This window comes from Thunnus albacares, chromosome 19 (genome assembly GCF_914725855.1).
Source record: "Thunnus albacares chromosome 19, fThuAlb1.1, whole genome shotgun sequence".
Taxonomy (NCBI): domain Eukaryota; kingdom Metazoa; phylum Chordata; class Actinopteri; order Scombriformes; family Scombridae; genus Thunnus; species Thunnus albacares.
In genome coordinates, this window is record NC_058124.1 from 1769187 (window position 1) to 1795520 (window position 26334).

At 39.4% G+C, this 26334-nt stretch overlaps 3 non-coding genes across 3 annotated transcripts; all 3 read right to left on the reverse strand.

The window, feature by feature from the left end:
* Positions 1-14704: 14704 nt before the first annotated feature.
* trnat-ugu lies at positions 14705-14778 on the reverse strand. The gene has a single exon. It is a non-coding gene; the product is annotated as a tRNA-Thr (tRNA).
* A 1593-nt stretch (positions 14779-16371) lies between these two features.
* Positions 16372-16445, reverse strand: trnat-cgu. The gene has a single exon. It is a non-coding gene; the product is annotated as a tRNA-Thr (tRNA).
* Positions 16446-17453: 1008 nt separating this feature from the next.
* On the reverse strand, positions 17454-17527 carry trnat-ugu. The gene has a single exon. It is a non-coding gene; the product is annotated as a tRNA-Thr (tRNA).
* Positions 17528-26334: the final 8807 nt, after the last annotated feature.

The following is a 26334-nucleotide window of genomic DNA, read 5'->3' on the forward strand; positions in this document are numbered from 1 at the left end:
GTTTCATTACAGAGGGGAAAGTCACCAAATATGGAATACATTCACCCCGCAAGTAATGCCAGCATTATTTCCAGTTAACAGGGTTGCCATGTAGTCCAGACGTTCCTCTCCCCAGCATTGTTTTCCAGCTCCTCCTGAGGGATCCCGAGGCGTCCCCAGGCCAGATGAGACATATAATCCCTCCAGCACGTTCGGGGTCCACCTCAAGGTGTCCTACCAGTTGGATGTGCCCGGAAAACCTCCAAGGGAAGGTGCCTCTGGACTACTTGCTTAGCCTGATGCCACTGCGACCCAGGCCCGGATGCTAACACCGACGAAGACGTCATTGGAATATTAGGACATCTTCCAGCTAATTTGAAATTATGCAACAGCTGTTTGTGGATATTTATTATGTAATGTGTTTTGGATTCAATATTTCACTGGATTAGACTGACTGAACCATTGTCAATGTAACAAGACTGTTTTTGTCAGAGTTGTATCAGTCAGTGGACTGATATGAGGCTTCATGGGTGAGTAGTGTGAATTTTGTAATTGTTTGTTTGTTTGTTGGTTGCCTGACAGAGGTGTTGATTGTATCGCCTGTTCTGATTGTATCTTGAAATGGTTTTGCATCAAATGAATCACAAGAATCTTATCTTTCCAAAGATGAGCATGAGTGCCCACTTAAAGACAGGACTTGTGTTCATAGCATGGTTGTGTACTTAACAGTGCACTCCATTAACATACACGAGGGGGGCAAAATATTAGGAACACTTTTGAATATCATGCACCCCAGGCTGTAGTCTGAGTTAGCCAATATGTGTCACTGTTGTGCTGTCTATTGTATAGAGAATTCAGCAATTCCTGCTGTTATTCCTGCAGGATACCATAGTTTTGAGATTTGTTTGTGGATGTATTTGTCACTGCCCGATCTGTCACTTGCGAATGCGTGAGCGGGTCCACCATCTTGGACAACTATGCAACACCACTTGGACAAACCACATTAGTTTATCAGAGTTGAGTTTATCAGAAAGAAGAATGAAGAGGAAAGTAACATAATGACTGAATTAACGTTGACATGTTAACAACAGTGTTTTCACAATTTTGTAGGCTATTTTTTGTATGTTGCGCATAAGAGTGTATAAGTCATGTATGAATGAATGAATGAAAAATGTATTACTGTGTCATGCATACAATTGTATGCCAAGCCCCTATGGGCTCACAAGACATCATAAATTCAAACAAGCCAGGACCAGAGTACAGCGTATACAAATACTAGAGAAAGAAAATAAAGAAAGCATCTTTCACCTTCAGATCTTCAGATCAACATTGAGTAGTACAGAACTTCTATCTAATTTACTGACAGAAGCTTACTATGTATTACTGAAAAATCTACACAAATATTTATTAAACAGCTATCTTGCCTTCTTTTCCAGGCTTTTGAGATAAAGTTAGCAGACTTAAACACATTAAAATTAAACAGCCATTGCAGTTTTTGCTCATATGAACACAGAATATTTCAAGGTTTAATTGAGCGATTTCATGGAACAGTAACACTTTTAAGTCATCATAATTTGTATGGTACAAAAGAAAATGGGACTCATTTTCCACTTCACCCAAATCACACAACTCATAGTTTGTTTTCCTCTGGAATATTTTTGAATTGACGAACCTCAATGGCCAGAGGAAGAATACATCTCTCAACTGTGCAACGAAAGAGCTTTGCCTTCTGGATAGACGAGATGTAACATATAATTCAGAGCCAAAATTCTGTTTGATATGCACATATGTCCTTAATTTTGGCTTTGACAAAATTTTTTCAAACCATTTTTCTTCAAATTTCAGTAAAAACTTATTTTTAATGTTGTTAACATTACACCACAGATTATTCCAGCATCTCCACCTCCTGTATTTTATACATGCATTAATTCTTTTTGACGTGAACCTGTACTTTTGGATCTGTGAATGTTTTTAGTGTTCAATCTTTCTAGTATTCAGCACTGATCTGTACCTGAATCAGATAATAAGCTTTGTGGTACTTTATATACTTCTGTAAACTAAGAAAATACATGAGAAACATGTGTGTGATATACTATGTGATACTGGCTATTAAAGATCCCCTTCAAATGTGCTTTCAATGTAAGTGATGGGGGCAAAAATCCACAGTGTGTCCACACAGTCATTTAAAAGTTGATGTGAAGCTTATATGAGGCTTCAGTAGTCTGAGTTAGTCATATCAAGTGGATATCTGCCACATTTAGTCTTTTTAGCATCAAATTCCCTCTTTGTGTTTCCTCGGACAGTGTTTCCCTGTTGAGCTGTGGTGGAAGTATAGTAACAAAAAGAGGGACTTTGGCACTAAAAAAAGACTGTAACGTTGAAAGATATCTACTTGATTTGACTCATTTGGACGGTTGACGCTTCAAATTAGCTTCAGATAAACTTTTAAATACGTGTTTGCACAAAAGAAGGTCTTTGGATTTTGGCCGCCATCACTTACATTGTAAGTACATTATGAAGGGATCTTCTAATGGTGAGCATGAACAGGAGGAATGATTATGATTTATTTGGGCACCTGACTGTTTTAAGACAGACTTGACAAATTGTGACCCTGTCCTTTAAGTAGCTGCCAGTAGTTCTCATCTTTCACCACTAGATGTAAGTAGACCCTTATAAACAAAATGTAGCTGATCTCAGTGGTAATATTCTAGTCTTACAGAAGGTTTGCTGGTGTGAAGCTAAACCTCAGTATGAGGTATTTTTGAAGTTATTAGTCAGTCAGATGATAAAGTTACACTAACATTCAAAGTGCTGCTTAAAAGACTTTTTTGGATACAATGTCCTTAACTATTGGAAGTGGACCATACAGGCCTGACACCATTCCTTATCCATCCACCAGCCCCAGAACACCAGCTCCTCCTTCCCCACCACAACAGGGGCCCATGCCTCTCCACAACTGCCCACCTTTGAGACCCCCTCCTGCCCTACCACAATGACGACTCTCTCCATCCTGGAGAGGGACGTTAACAGACTGCTCAAGAGACAGAACCCCCTGCAAAGCAGCTGGACCAGACTCTGTCCCTCCCTTCACCCTGAAACACTGTGCTAATCAGCTGTCTCTGGTGTTCACAGACATTTTTAACAGCTCACTGACACATGCCATGTACCAGCTTGCTTGAAGACCTCCATCATCATCCCCGTCCCCAAAAAACCAAGGACTACAGGACTCAACGACTACAGACCCTTCGCCCTGACCTCTATGGTAATAAAGTCTTTTGCACACCTTGTACTGTCCTACCTTAAAACCATCACAGACCCACTCCTGGACCCCCTGCAGTTCACCTACAGAGTCAACAGGTCTGTGGATGATGCAGTAAACATGGCCCTCCACTTCATCCTCCAGCACCTGGACACTGCAGGAACCTATGCCAGGATCCTTTTTGTGGATTTCAGCTCCGCCTTTAATACCATTATCCCAGCTCTGCTGCAGGACAAGCACTCCCAGCTGCACGTGCCTGAGTCCAGCTGCAGGTGGATCACCGACTTCCTTCTGAAAGGAAGCAGCACGTGAAGCTGAGGAAACACATCTCTGACTCCCAGCACTGGTTCCCCTCAAGGCTGCCTCCTTTCTCCACATCTCTTCATGTACACCAACAGCTGCACCTCCAGTCATCAGTCTGTCAAGCTCCTGAAGTTTTCAGATGAAACCACCCTCATTGGGCTCATCTCTGGTATAGATGAGATTGCCTACAGGTGGGAGATTGACCATCCTGTGACTTGGTGCGAACAAAACAACTGCTGCTATGCTGAAAAGGTGATTGTCTGCAACCTGCCTTCCCTTCAAGGACATACACGCCTTCAGGACACTGAGGCGAGCAGGAAATGTTACTAGGACAAGGGGAGGACATTTGTCTTAGTTTGATAACATTAAAAGTAAAGTTAGACTTGTCGGCTTCCTGACTCATTTTACAAAAGATGAGAGAAAAAGAGAGAGACAGAGAATGAGCAAGCTGAGAGCGTGCGAGAGAGAGCAGCAGTAGTCAAGTGAGCAGGGAGTGAATTAAGAGAGGGAGTGGCAAAACAAAGGAGTGAATCTGAGAAATAAAACATTATTTTCTGTTTGTTTCATGGCAGTTACATTCTAAAGTACAAATAAACATGTCCACACCTCCGCACAACCCTTAGGTTACGTTAGGTATTAGGTGTGAATGCAGCCTTACATGTAACCTAGGTGTATGAACGGTACTAAAACAAAGTTTACTTTGTTTCACCATCATCATGTTACAATTATTAATCTTACATAGCCACAAATAGATACATTATGTCATTGCTATGCATCCTGCAAACAGCTGTTGTCCAAAACAAATGCACAAGCTAGCCAGATCAAGATTTTTATGATACAAGGTGGTGGTGCTCATGGGAAATGCTTTCTTCATTCCATTAAACACTACTGCTTTTGTCCACAGGGGCTGCAAAAATCAACACAAAATGAAAGTTCCTTGTAATAACTTTACTTTCGTGTACATTTTTGACTGTTATGCACCACAACACAAAGACAGATTCCTTGTATGTGCAAACCTACTTGGCAATAAACCTGATTCTGATTCTGATACTGCAATAATACTTTTGGAGGATGGACATACACATTTTCTGATGTTTGTTAATTTTATCACAACAAAATATATATCTGATTCAAGTAAGAAACAAAGTGTCATTATGTTGCTAAGCAAAGTCAGGGGCAAAAAGTTAGGATGATTCTAAGGGCCTGTGACTGAAAGGGGTCCAAAAAATTATTAGAACATTATTAGAACACCTATCATCATTAATGTTTTATTTTATTTTTTTATTTTATATTATAATGTATAAAAATGATTGTTTCTTTTTCTTTTTTTGTTTTTGACAAAAAGTCCTGCCCCCAAACTCGGCATGAACAGTACTTGCTAGTAGTGAATTGTGAGTGAAAAAAATCTGGTTTCTACAAATGAAAAGAAAGACAAGAGAGAGAAAATAAAGGGTGACAGCGTGTCACAGTTTTTCACAAAGACAGGTGGTTGTTGTCCCTGAGTGGTGGAAATTAACCTGTTAGCTTAGTCCATGGTGACAGAGGCTACTTTTGCTCCCCTAACATTAGTTATTTAATATCTTTTACAAACTTTTAGCAAGCTATTCATGCTAAATCATTTGTCCCTGCCCTGCCTGGTGCCAGGCCCAACAGATGCAGCTTCAGGCTCAGCAGTCACCCCATCCTCATCCCCTTACCAATGAACAAGGCCCACTCACAACTGAAGAAGGAAGTGAGCAGCATTGTGTTAAATGACATGTCAGATGGCATAATTACAGGCGGTCCATGGGAATTTCTTTTTATTATTGTGAAAAAAAGAAAAATGATTTCAGTGGTAAGAATTGGTAGTATACTTAGTTCATATGTATATTTAGTTCAAAAATCTGCTGCTGATTTTATTCGTTTGCTATATCATTCTATAAATAATAATGTTAATTTTATTTTAATTTAAGAGGGTAATGCATATTTAAGTTATATTTATTTTAAGTTATTCATTAATGTTAAGATAATTTCCCACTCAAGAATTAACCATTAAAATTACATTTAGACTGTAAAAGATGGCTTTTAGCATATTTCCTATAGAAATAGGTATCAGTCTTGCATCAAATGGTAAATTCCACTCTATGCAGAATGTTGCATGCATGTCTGCACAGTGTTATATTTTCACAGCTCACTGTCAGTAAATATCATACAGTAAGTACTGGACTACAAGGGGGTTGCAAGCCTGCAAAGTTTTTTAAAGCTTTGAATGGGTTGACTGGGTTCTGGAGATGTGGTTACAAGTTGAAGGAAATGGTCCTGGCCACATGAATCTTCTGGGGTTCCTAACTGCCCGGATGGCGGCCTTTTCTCCCCGCTGATGTCGAGAGGAGGTTCTGGATGCAATGGGCCGGTGCTGAGGGGCTTAAGAGGAGCTTCTACTCTCTGACCACTGGGATCCTGCATGGCATTGCTACATAGGACTGTCATCCAAGGCCATTTATCGTACTACAGAGCATGTGCCTTGAAGAAATTGAATCATTAGATACTGGGCTCTCACCTCTCTCATCATACCTAGGAAGACTAACAGAGTGGTCCACATGCTGTTGTCATCATGTTGTCATCATCATCTTGTAAATCATTTATTTATTTTTGTTAATTTAAAAGCGGGCAGGCACATTTAAATATACCGAGTCTAAAAATACTGGATCATGACTATAACCATGTTTAAATTTGAGCTGTAGAATCAAAGCAAAGTGACCCTTAGGCTGATAACACCTCCAAAGTGTCAGAGAAAGGTCATGACCTCACATGAAAATGAGCTTTTACAGTAGCTACAGTACATGTGCTACCATAAACCAATGTATTGTTCGCTTTCTAAATAAACAACCAAACTTTAAAATATCAATAAAATGAGGGAAGAGCAGCGTTGAATGCAATTAATATTCTGCAGATTTCTGTATGGACGATGATTGGATGGGATCTAAAAAGCCAGTGAAAATGAAACATGGCGAAAAGGTAGACATGAGTATAAGAGCAGTGAACACAAACAAGTAACAAATAAGAATTAATGAAAAATTTGCCTGAAGTATTTGACACACATGCAGTATGAAGAGAAAACCATAAATTAATTTATAGCTTGTATCTAATGATGTATCATATTCACATTACCAGGTTTACAGAGGGCCATATATTGCAACCTTTAATTTAGAGGGGACATGTCATGTTTCTTGTGGTTTTCTGTTATTCTCATACTGTTATGTCAGATGTCCATGTTAAATATGGCCTCTGTTTCATAGCTTTTGTTGCTAAGGTAGTCCACTTGAAAATTTTGGATCGGATTTGGGCTCGAACATGCATGGATGTATCTATGAAGTTTCCATTTTGAACAGAAAAAATGAGAAAAAGAAGTGAATTCCTACTACTGTAGTTTGTTTACATAGCCTCTTTGTAAGTAGCAGCTTCCGGAAGCTGACCAATCAGATCAGAGTGGGCTCATCGGGAGGCGGGGCTTTAAAGAGACAGGAGCTAAAACAGCCTCTTTCATACAGAGGCTGAACTGAGGGGCTGCATAAAGATGAATAAGGAGTTTTTAACTGTAAATCATGCAAAGATATTCCAGTAGAGTCCCAGAATATGAATATAGACCTGGATATGTGCAGAATCTGTATCCTTTAAGCAACTGAATTACTGTAAATTATATCAGCAAATAGTTTGCATTCAAATCAAATGTATTCACTTCACAGAAAAGGGGTATACAATGCAGTATTAAGCAATGACCATCATGTTTAATGCACACTTGTGCTCTACCTCCCCCTCATAATACCCAACCACACTGAGAGCCTCTCGTATGTGCTGTGGGCATTGTTCACTCCATCCTTCTCTTTCAGACGGCAATAAAAGCTCATTGTGGTTGTTCAACAGTGAGAATTAAAAAGAAGCCATGCATCCGGTGTAATCCTCGTCTGAACCACTGATTTCTAAGCCAAGTGCTTTCACTCTGCTGGGATAAACAAAGAAGCTTCTCTCTGCCCCAAGGCCCTGCTGCAGTCAGAGCATCCTGCAGGCTGACGTTTACTTTGCTCCGTCCACTTCCATTTTCTTTTATGTGGCAAAATGAAAAGGGGACATAATGTCGGGCTTTTTCATTACCAGTAAAGAAAAGGAACTTCCTTTGACAAAATGGAGAGATCCTTGTTTATCCCTGCTGTCTGGCAGTTTCACCTCAGGTGAGGACTCCCTGGAGCCACTTCAGAGGACAGGAAATGTCTGCAGAGGTCTGAGAGCTGCACACACATGACCAGAGGCAAAGCACACTCTGGAGGAAGAAAAACAAATCTGAGGATTGTTTTCTTTTGTTGCATGCCTGCACAAAATCCACTTTGATGTTGTCATAACTCCAAATTTATATGTGTCCCCTGGAAAGCTCAATCTCCTGTATTACAGAAGAGTATGAAAGTGACTGGTTAAAGTTACAGTATTTTATTTTTGTGAAGGTTAAATTGAGGCTTTGGTTATTGTTTTTGCTTCCTATATTAGTGGCCCCTGGAGGATGCATGCTATAGTGTACCATGTCCTAAAATACTTGCACAACAAATCTTGTGAAAAATGGTGAAAAATGATTTAGGGTGAATCTTGCCCAACAATTGAATATTGAAACTATTTACATTTGTGTGGGTTTTTTTGCCAGCTTTTCTTTCTAAATTTCTAAGTGGCTTCACCAGTATCACTGGAAAGAAGGTTCCACTCACATCCTATGCAGGACACCAGACTCACTACTTAGTGGTCTTGATCCTGTCTATCACTCATCTTTGCATTTATTTTAATTGTTGGAACAAGAACTCATAGCTGTCATTCTAATGTTCCTTTTCATCTCTGAAGCCATTCTTGGTAAACTACTGCTTTACCTTTTGTAAAATGTTCTTTCCTCTAACAGCTTTAAGTGCAGATCATCTCAATGGATAATCTGCAGAGTCTGCTCTGAAGTTGGTAAGACTGCATTTTCCTACTCCGTGGAATTATTTGAAAGATAAACTTCATCTGGAAACGTTGCCTTCAAATCAGACAAAAAGTTTTATGAGGAATGTAATTGTTTTAAAAAGTCAAGTTTCATTTATCTCATTAAGTGTTCATGCCCTGTTTACTGTGCTGTATTTGTTCTCAATGAATGATATGTGTTCTTATGGAATTATGTGATATACTGTTTCTTGCGCTTCAGTTTGGCTGAGTCTCTCTTGCTAAAAGTTATAATGTATTTGAAGATTTAAAAATTAAAAATGAAATGATCTACATCAAAACCAAACAAAGCCATGCTTTAACAACCACTACCCTTTTTGCTCTGAGTGATAAATTTCCCTAACAAGTTAGATATGTCAATGCCCTGATAAAACACTTCCATTCTTCATTTTTGCCACTTAAGGTGCACTTCAGCAGTCCAAACGCCTTTCTGCTCAACCCAATGCTGCTCTCTTGAGACCTGAACAATTTCAGTCATGGTGCCCTTTTATCCATTTTCACGTCTGCCTCTTGCAAACTCTGTATACACTTCTTCTACAACCTTTGAACCTCACTCTTTAGTCCTCTTTAGTCCAAGTGTTGTTTTTCCCAGCAGACGTCAAAGCCTTCTTTACTGGCACAGCATATCAGTCAGCTTTCTGCCAGCCTGACATGTGGGAGTGATTATCTGTTCTTTTGGTATGTCCTCCCCTCCTCTACCTGAGTCTTCTTCCCACAAAGCCTCCGCTAAAAAACCCATCTGATTTATAGAGAACATGTGTGAAATATCACAACAGGATATCAGGTAGAAGGGGAAAGTCTGGGAGTATACTCACTCTGTACTGACGCAGGTGAAGTGTTAGAAAAAAATGCAAGAAATAGTAATAGCAGTAATAATTATATAGAACTACTAAATGTGTACTATACTGTGATAATGTTTATATAAAATATGGTTGTTCATGTGCTTCGGACCCTTCATCATTGATTCCTACTGAAAAAGGGGGATGTGGTAAATGAGTGAAACAGCACATAGCAGTAGAATTGAAGGGTGGTTGTGTTTACTGGTGATTCACAATGAATCACAGAGCAAAGGTCACATCTTGCAGGTAAGTGCAGTAATTTTGGCTTACAGAGGTTTGGTTCGGCCAGGCACAGTAATACTGTGAAACCCTCTGCCATCTGAGTGGGAAATCAGCAGAGGAACAGAGGTAGAAATGTGTCCTGGCAAACTGTGCTAATTGATATTCTTATATTAATAATAGATCAGATGATTATGCATAATGTGAAAGGTATCACTTGTAGTGACAACCTCATGCAGATCATTAACTTTGCAGTTCCCATCATCTCCACAAAGCTAGCATCTTTCAGCTCACTGTTTTGGTTTTATTGTTTTGGATTAGTCTCAGTGCCCTCATCAATATGGTTTCCAACAGCAGCAGGCAGCTGTTTTCAGCTGCAGCAGTTGGCAGTGACCAGATATTTTTCTCAGCAGTTAGTGGAGATCAAACCAGAGCTACAAGAAGAGGGAATATTGGACACAAACACGACTCCAAATCAATGCTAACGTTGCTGTTTGTCTGTTGGATGTATAAATACGGAACTGTTTGCTGTCAAGTTCACCATAACTTAGACAATTACTCCATCAATTTAGCACTGCACTCCTATAACATTGTCAGATGCTGTTTTTTTCGCTTTTTTCCCTACATATTCTTCTTATTTGCAAAAACCTAGTCCAACTCGACCACTGACAGGTGTTATACTTAGTGTTGGGCAACCAGTCTACCAGTTACTCTACATTAAATGAAGCTCCACTACACTCCCCAGAGAAATGTTGCAAGCTAAGCTAGCAAAAGTTAGTTCTTTTACATTGAACCAACTTCATTCAACTGCAGTTCAATCAATACATTCAAGCCCATATTAAAAAATCTACCAAAGATCAATGAGCTCTGTGACCACTGAGTCTAAACTTCATCTATGGTTTTCTCATTAGCGCAGGTAGTCTTGTTTTTAATTTGATAAGTTTACATTATTAATGTCTAGTTGACATTGTGGGTGTATGTGATGTGCTGTTGTGTGTAGCTTTGTATTTTGTATTTTGTATGGTGTGTTCTGTGTGTTTTTTGCTTTGTACTGTTTGTTGTTGTGCTGCTGTATGTTTTGATTGTGGGAGACTACGGATGTAAATTAGCTTTGAGCTAACTCTGGGACAGTGCATCTTTTATGTGAAAAACTGTACACTGTCCCAATAAATAAATACAATTGCTAAATGCCAAGTCAATGCTTTCTCACTGATCAATAAAACTGTCAGTCAAACAGAAAGGCAGGCAAAAAACTGTTTATTATTATTGCAAATGATTGTTTATTAAACAATACGAGCCCCATCAGTCTCTCCTGTGCAATTGTGCTTCTCAGATATGTTTTTATTAGCTACATCAGACTCACCTGGTAATATGGAGTGGTGCTTTATAAATAGAGAAAGAAGTCACAAGGGCCTTTCCTCCATGTCCACCATGTTGTCATCCTCTTCTTCAACTTACTGTCTCCTTTTTCATCTTGGAATAACAAATCCACCAAGTCAGTAAAATAGGAGCTCAGGTACTTCTTATAGTCGTATGAAAGCTGCACTCCACTAAGGGGAGGACTATGATGGGCAACCACTATGTTGGTTTCCTGGGAATTGATGGGTTTGATTTGTTACTTTTATAGGCTGTTTGCAGGCGCAGATGCTGTGGCAGTGTCAAGGCACCTCATGACCCCATGTCCCTACTGATATGTACACCATGTATGATGATGTCTATGCAGTTTTACTCTTTCACTGTTTCAAGATTCCCCCATAACATCTCAAAGGTCTACGTGAGCCCACCTGGTTGGGAACCCTGGCAAATGTAGCCATATGGTGGGAACATGGGCAGTTCTCATGACAGTGTCAAGGTCCACCTTGAACTCTGTCCCCACTGTCCCAATGACAGAAATACACACTCATGCCAGTTTATAGTTTCACCGCTTCAAGACACCCCATAACCGCCTTGTATCTTTATTTGACCCCCTCTGGTGAAAATCCCTTTGAATAAGAACACCCTCTATGTGCAAAAATGTATACCAGCTGCACAAAAATAAATAATTTTGAAATATTTCCATTTTTGTATATTCTGGGCCACTTAAGGAGAAGTCAGAGAGTGGCAGAGATGAGGAACAGTCTACAGAGGTCTGCTAACCTCACAGATTTTTTTACTTTTCAGACTTGTAGTCTTCAACCCCAACCCTAACCAACCAATGTGTTATATGCTGTGGTCAACATATGTATTAAGAAAACTGAAAAGATAATCAAAGGTTGGAGGACATGCACTGTAGTCATGGATGGATTGTGAGGCAGGGAATAATTAAAGATAAAATATTGAATATTTTTCCAAAGTTGTTCAAATTTTTAAAAAGTGACAGCCCTAAGAGGAAGGAATGATTTCAAGCTCTCTCTTATGTTCTTTTTCTTCTTCACACTACTTCTTTTAAATTTCTTGTGTAACTTGGTGCAACACCATGAATGCCTTTGAGGACAGACGGTCTGAAAGTGAATGCCATTATCCTCATTTTTACGATTATCACATACCCCTCGCTATGGCAGCAGGGTTTTTGCCCATCATAGACCTGGTCAGACGATGCATTGTATGACCTAATGCATTTGAACCAAACTAAAACCTTTAAGTGCCCTCAAGCCCTTTGGTCCCTGGGTCTGTGCCTGGTAGGCCCATGTGGTGTTTCCATCCATAGTGAGTTGCTGTCAAGATGACAGGGTCTTTCTCTGTGCTACTGAAGTTTGACAGGATTGTTATTCAGCTTCAGGTGAAAAAGACAGTTTCCAAGGAAGGTTGAAAGAAAAAGCTATGTGAGTGGCATTACAAGTGGGTCTAAAATGGGAACATAAGCATCAGGGATTTCCATACATTTATCATGCCCTTAGTCTCCTCTGTGCAAACACCACCTCTATCTTTGATGTCTGCCATATCAAATTCTGCATGTGTGCTGTGAAAAAACTCAGAGCGCGTGATTTATTATCCAAGGGGCGGCGCACTTCATCTGAAACAGAGGCACATTGGGGAAGATGTGAATTTGACTAAGACGAAAAAAGGCAACTGTTGGAAATGTAGGCGCCTCGGAGGAACCTGAGCTCCCAGCATGTAGCATGGCAAGCTGGATTACCACTCTGATCCATACTCCCTGATGTAGTGGCAGTGAGACTGAGGTTCTGATAGACAGCAATACCCTTGATAGTATTCACTGTATCTGCTACACCCACTGGCATGGAAACACGGTAAACAACAGCCTACAATGGGGTTAGACCAGGTTTTAGAAAATGCAAAACAAAATAAAACTGAAAGTCTTGTTTTGTTGTCTAAAACAATAAAGGTTTGCCCTCTGGGAAGCATTGGTGTGCCAGTAAATTTCAAAGCAATCTGCCCATTAGATTTTGATATATCTTGTGTAAAGATAGAAACTTGCATACAAATAGAAACAAAATAGAGCTGATTGTATCTTAAAATAGAGAAAATTCAATGTAGCATTGTAACACAATTAATATAGTAAGTTTTGCTAACTAGGTTTGTATCATAAACATTGTTAATTGTCCCAGGATTAAGCTGATGTTAGCCTACTGTTTCTGTTCATTGATCTGTCTGAGGTGCATAGATTAGGAAACTCAGTAAAATCAGCTCTTTCATGGTTGCCCAATACATTTCCTTCATTGTGGTTTCTGTGGTTGCCATGGTCACATGGTGAGCCGAGGCAGCTAGATGGAAAAACAATCATAATCTCAGACAGCAAAGAGCTGTGTATATTCACAACAGTGTTCACACTGAAAACAATGGAGGCAGGGGCTGTTTTTCTGTTGCACCTTGAAGGTCAGAGTTCTCGAGAACATTAGCATGTATCCTCTGGGGATTATGAATATCCACAGCAAATTTCATGGGAGTGTGGCAGTTGTAGCCCTCAGTATAACATAATGCATAGTGCACTAAGCAGACATGTAGAAAGGCAGCAGGATAAGCAGGTAGGATAATTAAAAAGGACATATTTCATTATCTGCGAATCCAGTGTCACTAGATGCAGTTCTCACCAGCTCTCTCTGGGCCAGTGCTGCTTGTGTTTTTACATGCTAAATTGTTAGCAATCTTTTAGTCTCCAAGTTAAAAGAAACCCTTTTTCAGCTTGAAGATCTAAAATTAGTACCACAGCTTTACAGAGCTGTATTAGTCCTGCATCATGAGTTGTCCAGCTAAACAACAGGTTTAATTTAATTGTGTCTATCAACTATAAACATAAAGTAGACACTGCTGGCATTTGAGCCTAGGATCTCCTGTTTACAAGAGAGGTACTTTGACCAATTAAGCTACAGTGCCTGCAGTTGGGTAAAGACTACAGGATGAGGTAAAGTTCACAAATAAAACACCTCTGTCATGCATGTTGAGTTAAAGAGCAGCCCACTCATGGAGATTAATTGGATAGTGTCTCGTAGCTGTGGTTAACATAAGATAGAAAAGTGGCAGCACTCCTGTGTGTTTGAACTCAGGATCTCTTGTTTACAAGACAGGCACTTTTGTCAGCTAAGCTACAGCACTTGATGACGATGATGATAAAAATGTACACAAGGTAGTGTCTCAAAAGCCTTTGGGCTCAAGTTCCCTGATAACGTTAGCAAACAGAATTGCTGCTTCAGTCCCTCAATCCAACCAGAAATTATTCTACATGCAAACATAACCTGCCTATTGACTGGGAAATTGTAAACCTTACCCAAAAATGACTCTAAGATGGGATTGTTAATTGTTTTCCAATCAAGAGTACCAAAAATATCAATCATGAAGCAAGCCATCATTCATAGTACCACCCATAACAGCTCAGCCTCCAATATAAAGGTATGCAGCAGTATGTGTAGATGTTTGCTTGCTATCATAAATGGTAAGAAAAGGTGCTGACATCAACTTTACATTAAAGTATTATTATTAATGTTATCAAGTGGGCTTTGTTTTCCATCTTATGTTATATTAATGTTTTTACATGCTTTTATGTCTTCTTCACATGAAGCACTTGGTGCATGTAAATTCTTTTGTTGTAAAGCACTTTGAGCTACATTTCTTGTATGAAAAGTGCTATACAAATAAAGTTATTATTATTATTCAGAAAGGTGCTATAGACTTACTGAGGCACCACTGGGATTTGAACCCAGGATCTCCTGTTTACAAGACAGGTGCTTTGACCAACTAAGCCACGGTGCCTTTAGTGACAGCCACCTGAATGCATCCTTAGCTTTGGTTTCTGAAGGGTGTCTGAATGATCCTACATTCTGGGTGCATCTTTTGGAAAATCCAGTCTCTCAGTATGGGACACAGCCATTTTAAAGACTCCTCCAAATGCGGCCAAGAAATGCAGAAACATTTTGTTGGGAGAACCCTGTGATCTATCCCTCAGCATACCATAATCCATTATGCAACAGCAACAACAAAACAATCCCCTAGAGCAGTTTGATGACAACATAAACAGTGATGTTAGTTTGGTAATAAAGCATAAAGTCCTCCTACAGACCTTAAGTATCATGCCGCAGAAGAACCTAATCCACAGATGGGTTCAAACCACTAGCCTTTCAGTTGACAGCCGAGTGTGCTGACTGATTATACCACAGGACCTTTCAGCAAGACCTCAAGGGATGATCAGTACCAAACTAGATTCCAAGATGCAGAAAAAGTGCTTTTTAATATCTCTCAGATGGAGTTATAAATTTCATCTGTGGTGGGAGTGACTTTTATTCCAACCACATCTCAGGTCAGAGGTTTGTATCAGTGCTTTACAGAGCTATGCTAGTCCTGCATGTTGAAGCCAAGCAGCTAAAGAATCTGACCCACTGACTGCATTTAATTGGCTTATTGGTAGGTTTTGTGGGTATAGTATACGTCAACACAGAAACATCAGCAAGGCATTACAGGGTTTTGAACACAGGATTTCCTGTTTACAAAATGAGCACTTTAACCAACTAACCTAGCAGGAAAGCTCCTACACAATAGATTCCAGTTTTTAGATTTCACAAAAACATTTGGAGTCAACCTAAACCAACCAAAAGGCCGAACAAATTTAGCTGAGAATAACAGTACTTAATTAGTACTGTCGATTGACTGTATATAAAGATGGATGACACGTCTCCACTTCCTACCGTTATGCAAAAGTGAAGCCAAAATATCTCCTTTCCGGGAGCTGCCATCTTGCTTGTGTGATATCATTTGAAGCAAGAGTCTGTGCAGTAGAGTAGGGCATTGGGATGACAGCCTGCGGAACATGCTCCTGCCGCCTGATGGAGGTTTGAAGGCGGTTTGTCACAGCTGTCAATCATGACATGGAATCCCATTTTTATGTCATTAAATATCTAATTAAAGACAAACGTATAAGAAAAATGAGCACTTGGACAAACATCAGTATGATAAGAACTACCTAAAATGACAGAAACCATCTTTGGGAAAAAATTATTTGATGTGTACTTTGATTTTTTAGTTTGGCTTATGTCCCATCCCTTTATGTGGAGGAGGTGGGACTTATGACCTATACTGCAGCCAGGGGGTGATCGAGATGTTTTGGCTTCACTTTTTGGGAGCTGTCATGACATCTATATTTAAATGCAGTCATAATCTGAAAAAAATTAAGCAGGCTGCCTGGCCAATTGATCCTTCTGAACCTGGCACAAAACAGCCGGTAACATCTCAGCCACTCAAAAGGATGCAATCTGTGTAGATTCCTTCTCTTGTTTACATTAATTTATGTGCTGAGCTGACAGAAGTTTCATGATCACAGTCCACACAGCTATGGCAGAACTGCATAAAGGCAGGCACTGCTGGGATTTGAACCCAGGATCTCCTGTTTACGAGACAGGTGCTTTGACCAATTAAGCCACAGTGCCATCAGTTTTGTGCTCATTTTAAATGTGATTGTATACCAAATCATACCAGCTTTTTACATACTGGTTTTTCAAGAGTTTTAATAGAAACATCTAGAGCAAAGATTGAAAACAGTGACTAAGATGATCAGTTCACTCGAAATCTGCTGAGATTTGTCAACACTCTACATAACAGTAGTGAAGCCTACAGAACCACTTTAAGGAAAAAGTCAACTGACGACCATAATAGATTGTTCAAGTGGTCCTTCTCAACCTCTAAAATAGCGAATATATATATCAGATTTACCTGGTGACTAACTGAATGGTGCCGTGGCCATTGGTGACCAGTAAATACAGCACTGGAACTGGACCAATGAGGGAGAGAATTTAAGGGAAGGGAAAATATTCAGATATAAGTTTTATAATTATATTTATTTATTTCTAATAAATCTAGTACATTGTTTGCCAGTTGTTCATTATCTGTGAAGTTAAATGTCACAACCTGCAATTTAATATAGAGAAACATACCCCAGTTTCCCAGTGGTCTTAACTTTCTATCTATCTTTAGCTTGGAAATATTTAATCTGTTGGTGGGCTCAAAGAACCAAGATCTCAGTAACAAGTGAGAATACTGAATGATTTCACGACAGTACTGATTCTACCTGGACAATGTTACTCTACCAAAGGCTATAACACAGTGTTTCTCATACTGTCACTGCCTGGCTCTAGACTGTGGCAAAAATAGGTAGTCACACGGGTATTCAATATTTTAAAGTATTTTTATTTAAAACTAACCGGGCCCAGGTGTGTCCCTTGCTGCTAATCAGTCTGCCCTCAGGTACATATTCCTGCAGACAGAACACAGCTGCAACAAACAAAACAAAGGGGCTGTCACAATACTACTAGGTTGTTCAGTGCAAGCTCCCTGGTCTCTGGACAAGACTGAAGATAATAACTGCATCAGTCTTGTGTGTTGAGCTCATGGTGTTTGATTGGCTTGTGTCTTATCGCTACAGATTAACAGAAACATAAAGGCACTGCTGGGATTTGAACCCAGGATCTCCTGTTTACAAGACAGGCGCTTTGACCATTTAAGCTACAGCACCTGATGGATGAGTGATGGGTTACGTATTAAGTGTAGCATCTCAAAAACTTTTGGGTTCAAGTTAGCTAACAGCATTTCTGTTTCAGTCCCATCATTCAACAAGAAATGACACAGCCAATTGCTGTGGATCTCGCCTGAAACTAGTTCTAGATGGCGTTGTACGAGGTGGACACAAAAAAACATAAAGCAGGTCCTCATTCACTGAGTCAGTTATTGTTTTGCTCATTACAGCTCAGCCTCCAATACAGTATGGAGTCTGTGTAGATATTTGCTACTGTTCACATGAATGGATGCCCCTCAGTAACAAAAGACACTTCATTACTACAGTACACTTCACTTAGAGCTGCATTTGGTTCAGGAAGTGTCAGACAGGCACTGCAGGGATTTGAACCGAGGATCTGCTGTTTACCAGACAGATGCTTTGACCATGTAAGCCATGGCTCCATCATGTTTCTGCCTTTTGGAGGCAGTATAGTTCAGGTTGCCATCAGTCACTGGTAGCCTGAATACAACACTGAAACTACATGAACAAAAAAGTCTCTGCAGGATGTAAATAATGGAAGCCAGACATAAACTCCAGTGTTTGTTCTTGCAGTCTTGACTTGCTGTTAATCTCTAGGCATTACAAATAAATGGCAAGCACGCTGAGCAATTATGCCTTCAGAGAGCTTTCTGCAAGATTTCACCCAGACATCAGTACTGTGCTGAAATAGCAACAGAACTGCAAGTTTTATGCTATCAGGTTGGTCATTGCAATCCCCTCGTCTCCAAATGTAAATCAGGGCTTTTGCAGAATGAAGAACAGAACTTAGAACTTACAGCTGCTTTACAGAGCTCCCTCAATTTTGCTGCCCAGTATCCCAGCCCAGCGTAACATTCACATTGGAGAATTCCGTGATTTACGTCCAGTGCCAAAATTCAGTCCCTATAGAGGAAATAGTGTGCCAAATGTGGTGAGGCGGACAGTAGGGGTGTGGATGTTGAGGTGGGTGTATAGTACGTCTGTTTCTCATGTAGGATGGCAGATTTATCATCCACAACGACAATCTTTCCCTAACCTTAACCATATTGTAGTTGCCATTTGCATACATTATTGATAGCCAGGGTTTGAAAAATGTTGGCTTTGGATGGACAGAATCATCTAATATCAAGTAATATTGATGTCAGTGAGGTTGGCTAAACAACAGCCCTCTCATGGGGTTTCAATAGACTGTAACATGTAGCTATGGGTTAGGATCAAGGATTGAATGGTTTCTTACAAGAAAGGTGCTTTGACCACCTAAGATAGAACACCTTGTGTGTACAAGATAAAACTTTTGGGATAAAATTAGGTTGTATAGTTAGGTAACAACATCACTACTTCAGTCCTATAATCCAACCAGAAATGATTTTGGATGCTAACATAAGCTGCCTATTGCCTGGGAAGTTGTGGCAAAGCTGGCTCTAAAGACATCAGACATAAAGCAGATCCCCATTCACTGAGATAATTGTTGTCCAATCCATAAAATCTCAGCCTGCAATACAAAGGAATACAATAGATTCTATTGTTGATACTGCCATGAGGTCATGTTCTTGCTGGCTTGCATTTTGCTTAATCATGCATTTCTCTCTGTTTAGAAATGCTACAAGGACATATCAGACAGGTCCTGTTGGGAACTGAGCTCAGGATCTTCTGTTTGTGAGACAGGCACTTCGGTCAGTTAAACCACGGTTCTTAACAGGGACTGTGTTAGGATGACAGGCTCACTGGGCCAGTCGGTCCACCACTTTGGTCCTGGATTGCCATGAAATGTTGTACTGACTGTACTTGACCAATGGAAATGCCACTGTAGAATGCAAACAATTAAAGCCAGACTTAAACCACTGTGGCTTCTTGTCAGCAGCCTGGATTTACTGTTAATCTCAAGGCGTTACAGATAAATGGAAGTTATTATATAAATATAACTTGTCCACTTTCTGTTCATGTTATACATAATCCAGGTTCCACTTTGTATTGACAATATGTTGTTCTGCCATTTGGATATTAAAATATTTGACTTTATGAACTAACGAGGAACACCTGAATGTACCATCAGCGTTGGTGTCTCTGAAGCTAGATTGTGTCATACTGTGTGGGGATGAGATGCAAGTTGAGCCTAGCTCTGAGGGTCTCTGAAGGACCCACCTTTCTGGACGCTTCCTTTGGAGGATCCAGCCCCTGAAATTGGGACACATCTGGTTCTACCACTCACACTCAATGTCCCAACCTCCCATCAATTAAACAGTAGGTCATTGTAATCTCCAGTGGATAAATTGTCACCTGCTGGCTGTTGGGTTTTTGAGTAACATTTTTAAGCAACCTTTGATGAGTTTCTCTACTCAAACGTACTATAATAAAAGATGCTTATTATGTCCAAACAGTATCATCTGCTAGCAGTTTTCATGCAGAATCATCTGTATTGTATATACTGGTAAAGTCTTACATCTTTCTCCTACACAATCTCTCTCCCTCTCTCTCTGTCTACTCTCTCTGCCTTCTTTTTTTATCTTTGCTCCACCCAACCTGTTTACACTCCTCAGTTCCACTGCAACCAGTGTAGGACTCCAACACTCACATAACAGTTGTGTTTTCTGAGGTCTTTCCCTGTTACAGTGTTACATAGATCACGTAGCAGGGCTGGTAAAAATAGACTTCCAGAAAGAGTACAGTGATAGAAAAAAAGTCCCAAACACCCTTGAAAAGTAGTACACAGAGCAGAAGGAGGGAAGGGTGGAAGGGGGAGGCTGTTTTTCTCCTCATCTATTCTGATCTGGGTTTCATTATCCTTCTGCACTTTGCATTCCCTACTATATGCTGCAAACCTGCAAACCTCCTGGGTCACACAGGCAGGCTCTCTCTGTCTTCAGTTGTTCATTGTCTTAGACTTTTTGTGTTTCATTAGTAAAGTTATGAAAAGTAGCTTAAACAGATATGTTATAAAGAAATAACATAAAGAAATAACATAAAGAGAAATAAAGAATTAGATAAAAAAGGGAAATAAATATAGTTATGTATGTGTAAGAGTGCATAGATAAAAGAAAAGGAAGATAAGGAGGTTGTTTTATGCAAATGACAAGTAAAATACTTATGTGCTCTACAATGCACAGAAGTGGTGCAGTAGTTTGTAGACTGCATATGCTACAAACACTGTATATTCACTTTGCATGTTGTTACATACATTTCAATATTAAATATTAGCAATAAATTCATTTTCAAACATGAAAATAACAACTGGGAGTTTCTCTGTGCTCACCTTAAATCTCTGTTTAAGGCGTATACCTATGAGCATGATTTGGAGCCAATCATGGTCCAGTATTCAACTTAAACAATGTGATGCGGAAACTTGATGCCTCCAGTGCACAAACGCTGAGAATGGACTTTACAGTGAAGTAGGGGACATCTTGTGTCCAGCTGTTCAACTTTTGAAATAAATTTACATATTCATAGATCTGGATTTTTCAATGAGGGAGAAGCAGGAGATGTCACATTTTAAAGATTTTAACGATGTAAATGAACTTTTGTGGAAAAAGCTATTAGAAAACTATATAAAAAAAAACCTATTAGAAAATATTAGACACAAATGATTATTCAGAATAGTTTATTTTTATATTCTTAAAATATGCCTGGATGGGATCTTTAAAGCCTTAGCACTAAATGTAAAGTTGATCCTGGGGCTAAAGAGCAAATCATGGATCTGCAATTTCAAAAGACTTATTCTTCTTGGATGTGCTCAGCCAATGTCATGGCAGTCAGTGAAGTGCATTATGCAATATCTTATGTGCAAGTGGGGACTATGAATATCCAAGCAGTTTCATTTAGATGTTCAGGCATGGAACAAAATATGGTTCAAGAGAAACTTAGGATGGAACTATAAGAAAGGTCAATGGCTACAGAGGTCATCAGGATTAATCTTCTAAGGATCATGAACATTGATGTCAAAATCATTGACACAAAGTCAAGTGACGTAATCCTTTTTCTCATTTGAATGATCAAATTAACAACATGACAAAATCTGAACTACAGTGGGTGATCTGGTAAAAAAAAAAAAAAACATGTTAAAAGTCTCTCTGTTGAATACACACTGACACACACACACACACACACACACACACCATGTCTGATTTTATGAGCCATGGTAGATTACATTCTTACTGTAGCTCTATGAATGCTGGCAGCCGCGCTGCTGTGCCTCTGGGGCACTGAATCCAATGAAAGAATGTTCTTGTGCTTTCAAAAGAGACCCACATGTCAACCAGAAATATGTGCAATATAAAGAAACCCATAAAATGTGACACACTGTAGGATATGCAATCAGGGCCCCATGGGGAGTCAATACTGCAAATACAGAGATTAGAGTACAAACAGCTAAGAATATAAAGTGATGAAACTGCTACATAATGTCAACAGTTGCATGTGTATTAGCACTTATAAACATTAGTGTTATTTACCATAGTTTCCAACAGTTTTCAGACATGCTAACCTTTTGTTTTTTTGTAGTTTAGATTATTTATTTATTTATTTATCTCTTTATAGATCTTAAAGGACATGTTCACAATTTTACAAATCAGTCTTAAAACAACAGTCAGGTTCCCAAATGAACAATGAAATAGGTTTTTCTCTCCATAATCATTCCTCCTGTTCATACTGACCATCAGAAGATCCCTTGATAATGCACTTACAATGGAAGTGATGGGGTACAAAATCCACAGTCCTCCTTCTGTGCAAAAATGTATTTTAAAGTTTGACTGAAGCTAATATGAAGCTTCAGTAGATATCTTTCAATGTTAATCTTTTTAGTGCCAAAGTCCCTCTTTTTGTTACTATATTTCCACTGCAGCTCAACACTGTCCGAGGAAACACAAAGAGGGAATTTGATGCTAAGAAGACTGTAAATGTGGCAGGTATCCACTTGATATGACTAACTCAGACTGCTGAAGCCTCATATGATTGATTTGAATTATTGATTGGGACAGTGTGCAGTTTTAAACATTAAAGATGCACTGCACCGGAGTTAGCCTGAAGCTAATTTGCATCCGTAGTCCCCCACAATCAAAACATACAACAGCACAACCACAAACAGTACAAAGCAAAAAAACAAAACAAAACAAAAAAAAAACAAAACACACAGAACACACCATACACAATACAAAATACAAAGCTACATACAAGAGCACATCACATACACACACAATGTCAATTAGAAATTAATAATGTGGTCACACAGCTGATTGGTCTTTAGTACAAGTTTTAGTTTGGTCTTGAATGTACTGAGCTTCACATCAACTTTTAAATGCATTTTTGCACAAAATGACTGTGTGGACACACTGTGGATTTTGGCCTCCATCACTTACATTGAAAGCACATTTGAAGGGCATCTTTTAATAGCCAGTATGGACAGGAGGAATGATTACAGCGAGGAAAACCTCTTTCACTGTTCATATGGACACCTGACTGTTTTAAGACACACTTGAAAAATTGTAAAACCTATCCTTTAAAATCTAGCCTAGATAGATAGTCAATCATAGTCAAAGTCAAATACTTGCAACAACATATCTCCTTAATATCACCTTGCAAATGAATAAATTGAAAATAATATTGAGTTTCTCAGAGGAACCTCACAACACAGCTGAGGTAAGTGAATGAACAAGCTAGCTGCTGCTGTTAAAGATGCTGAGTCATAATCCAAGAGCACATGTCAACCAAGCTAGTTATATGGCTATCTTGGTAGCATCTGTAGCCTTGACAACTGAAATGAAAGGTAAGATAAGTTCTTTATTCATTTACAGGAGCAGATAGTTGGTTTAGAATTACTGTAGTTGTGTTTCTCTAGCTAACAGGAGCTAGTGTCACTTAATTTGAGCTGAATTTTACTGACACCATGAGACCCTTTTCACAGTAGACATTTTGACTTGTTGAAGCAGGAAAAGCACAGGTGGAACTGATTACTATAAAGGACAGGTTGACTTGAAAGTATGTGAACCCGTCCTTCAACAATGGTTGCATTCCATTTAGGTGAGCCAGTTCCAGGACTCTGGTATTGTGTATGTTCACTCACTGACATGGCTTACTGGGATGATTAATGGTACGGAACCATTGTAAGTGTAATTATTTACAGCTGTCCTCTTCCTTCTTTGACAAGTTATAATGGGTCCGTTATCCCAATCAGAGCATCTAGCCTGCCAGCAGGTTTAAGTATGTATGTGTTTATGTGTTTTTTTTTTCCAAAGTCTCAAGTAGGCTATGATTATTGGTTAAAATAACAAATATTACCCACACATATGCAAATACTGTATGTGTACATCTCGACCACAGTAATTACTGTGGATAAATAATGTTTTATGATGTTATATTTGCCTTAATCACAAATATAACGTTATTAGCGATGGCTATTAATGGGTTTGTCTAATGCAGCCGATGTATTTCTCCCTTCTCAACCTTCCATAGTCATGTTCTGTGTTCATCTATATTTTCAACTTTCTTCTCATTCCCCGTTTTCAGTTTATTTTTAATTTAATTCCTTAATCTTCCTTCTTGCTGTGTGCATGTACCCCAAACAACCGATCTTAGCAGTGATAACTATAATTATTGTCATCACTATTATTATTATTATATCCGGGGACATTTGTTTTATTATTTGTTTTTCTGTTTGTTTTTATTTCAGACTTTTGTTGGGTTTTATCTAGTTCTTATAATTTTCTTGCACTTTATGTCTACCTCTGTCTTGTGTTTATGCACTCTACACCGATTTCAAAAGTAAAAAACTAGAGATTGGTAAGAAAACTGGCCAATGCGGCAGCACTGGTTGTTGAGTTTGCTAATAGAGGCAGGGGGCATGTGATTGGCTGGGGGGCACAGGGCTGATGATTGGTGACAACACAAATGTAAAATGAATCTAAGGGCCTTTTTACAACTGAGATCTGAACCAAGGTCTGAACATCTTTTCGTCGGACCAAGCTTACGGCTGTTCCATGTGGATGTGGTTCAGGGGAGTTTTCACGCCTGTAATTTTCATTTGGATCAAACTGAAAAGTCCAAAAGGTCGGACCAAACGAGGTAGGTGTGAAAGGGCCCTAAATGAAAAGTGACATTATGAAATCATCATGTCACTGGGACTATTACATAATATGTCCCCAAATCCCCCCAATAAATTACTAAAATAAAACATAAACACTGTACATGTTGATTTATAGTTTACACCATACATAGCACCAGCACTCAGGAGTATAATTTTCATACATGCAGTCAGTTTCCCGTGTGTTATACACACTCGTGTACTCACACCCACACATGCACAATGTCATACCCTTCTAGATTGTAGACCAGGTAGTTGTATTGTGAAGTAAAGATAAGAAAGTGTGGTAAGAATGAAAACTCTCAGCTCACAGCTGTGGGGCCGAACCTCCTGTCCTGATGATAAAATCATTCTCACCAGGCCTGTTGTTTACACTCTCCTGACAGAGGCCATGTGGCGGGCATCCTCCCAGGGGTCAGGGGTCACAGCTTCTCCTCATGAGTCAGAGTTGTGTAGAAGTGCAGAGTCCATGTGGGGTCTGTAATGGCTGCCAAGGGATAAGCAGCACTGCCAAACAGGAAGTGAATCACTGCAGTACAGACAATCATGACGTAGGTTGTGCAGATCACATGCTAGACGCTCTGCCAATTCTCTCGTAATCTGTTGTCCCCTGGAGACCCGACCCGGATCAAAGTCTTAGTGCCACCACAGGAACATCCACAGTGAGATGAGATATGAGCCGCTTGGCACTCTACCCTCGTGTCATAACACGTTTGATCTCCTCTAGCTCTGTAAACACTGATGTACAGTATCTAGTCATATTATCAGCATACAAACAGCCTCCAGTGTACATTACTATGAAAATCATATTATCAGAAGAACATTAATTTATGCATTTTTTCCTTTTAGTTTCTTCCATAAACTTCTCTGACATCAGTATAATTACTGGGGATAGCATTGTGTATATCTTGCATAGATTCATAGATTTTATGATCAGTAATCAACATTTTATATTTAGTCTGACACTTCTGTTCTTTGATGTAAACGTGCTTCCTTCACAGATAAGAGATTTTACTGAACCTACCAGGCTCATTTCAGGACAAACTTGCACTTGAACAGTTGCAAGTTGGAAAGATTGGGGAGTATCTCATCCAATATGAAAGAAATTATGTAATTATTTGGTAAAAAAAAAAATCACATTTGTGTTTATGAGGGAATACAAATACACTGTGCGTGTGAATACTAGTTAGCAACAAGCACATATGGTACATTGAAATATACCTTACCTTACCAACAAGCCATCCATGAGGTACTTTACCAGCTTGCAGTTTTCTCCCTACATTGCTTTGAGACATTCGTCTCAAAACACCATTTGTGCATCACAAATGATTTGGGCAATGAAGAATGAAAGTCTTTTCTTTTTGCAAATACTAATTCATCCTTCTGAGGTGTCGTTATTGCAACATGTGTGCAGTCAATTACGATGATTACGTTTGGAAAACCAGACATTGCTGTAAATTGCATTTTGATTTGCCTGCTAACCCACAGTGTACAGAAATCTGATGTACCTTTGACTGTCCCTGTTGCAACAAACCTCAGGGTTGTGAAAACCTGAAGACTGACAGGAATGGCAGGGTTTCTCTGGGTCTGGAACTCTATAGTCAGATCCAGGTCTACACTCAGCTCAAGGAGAACAGCCCTTGTAAAGTGGTCCATGAACCAACTATCATCATGAGGCAGAAAATCAGAACAATCTCTAAGTACTCGTTCTCGTCTT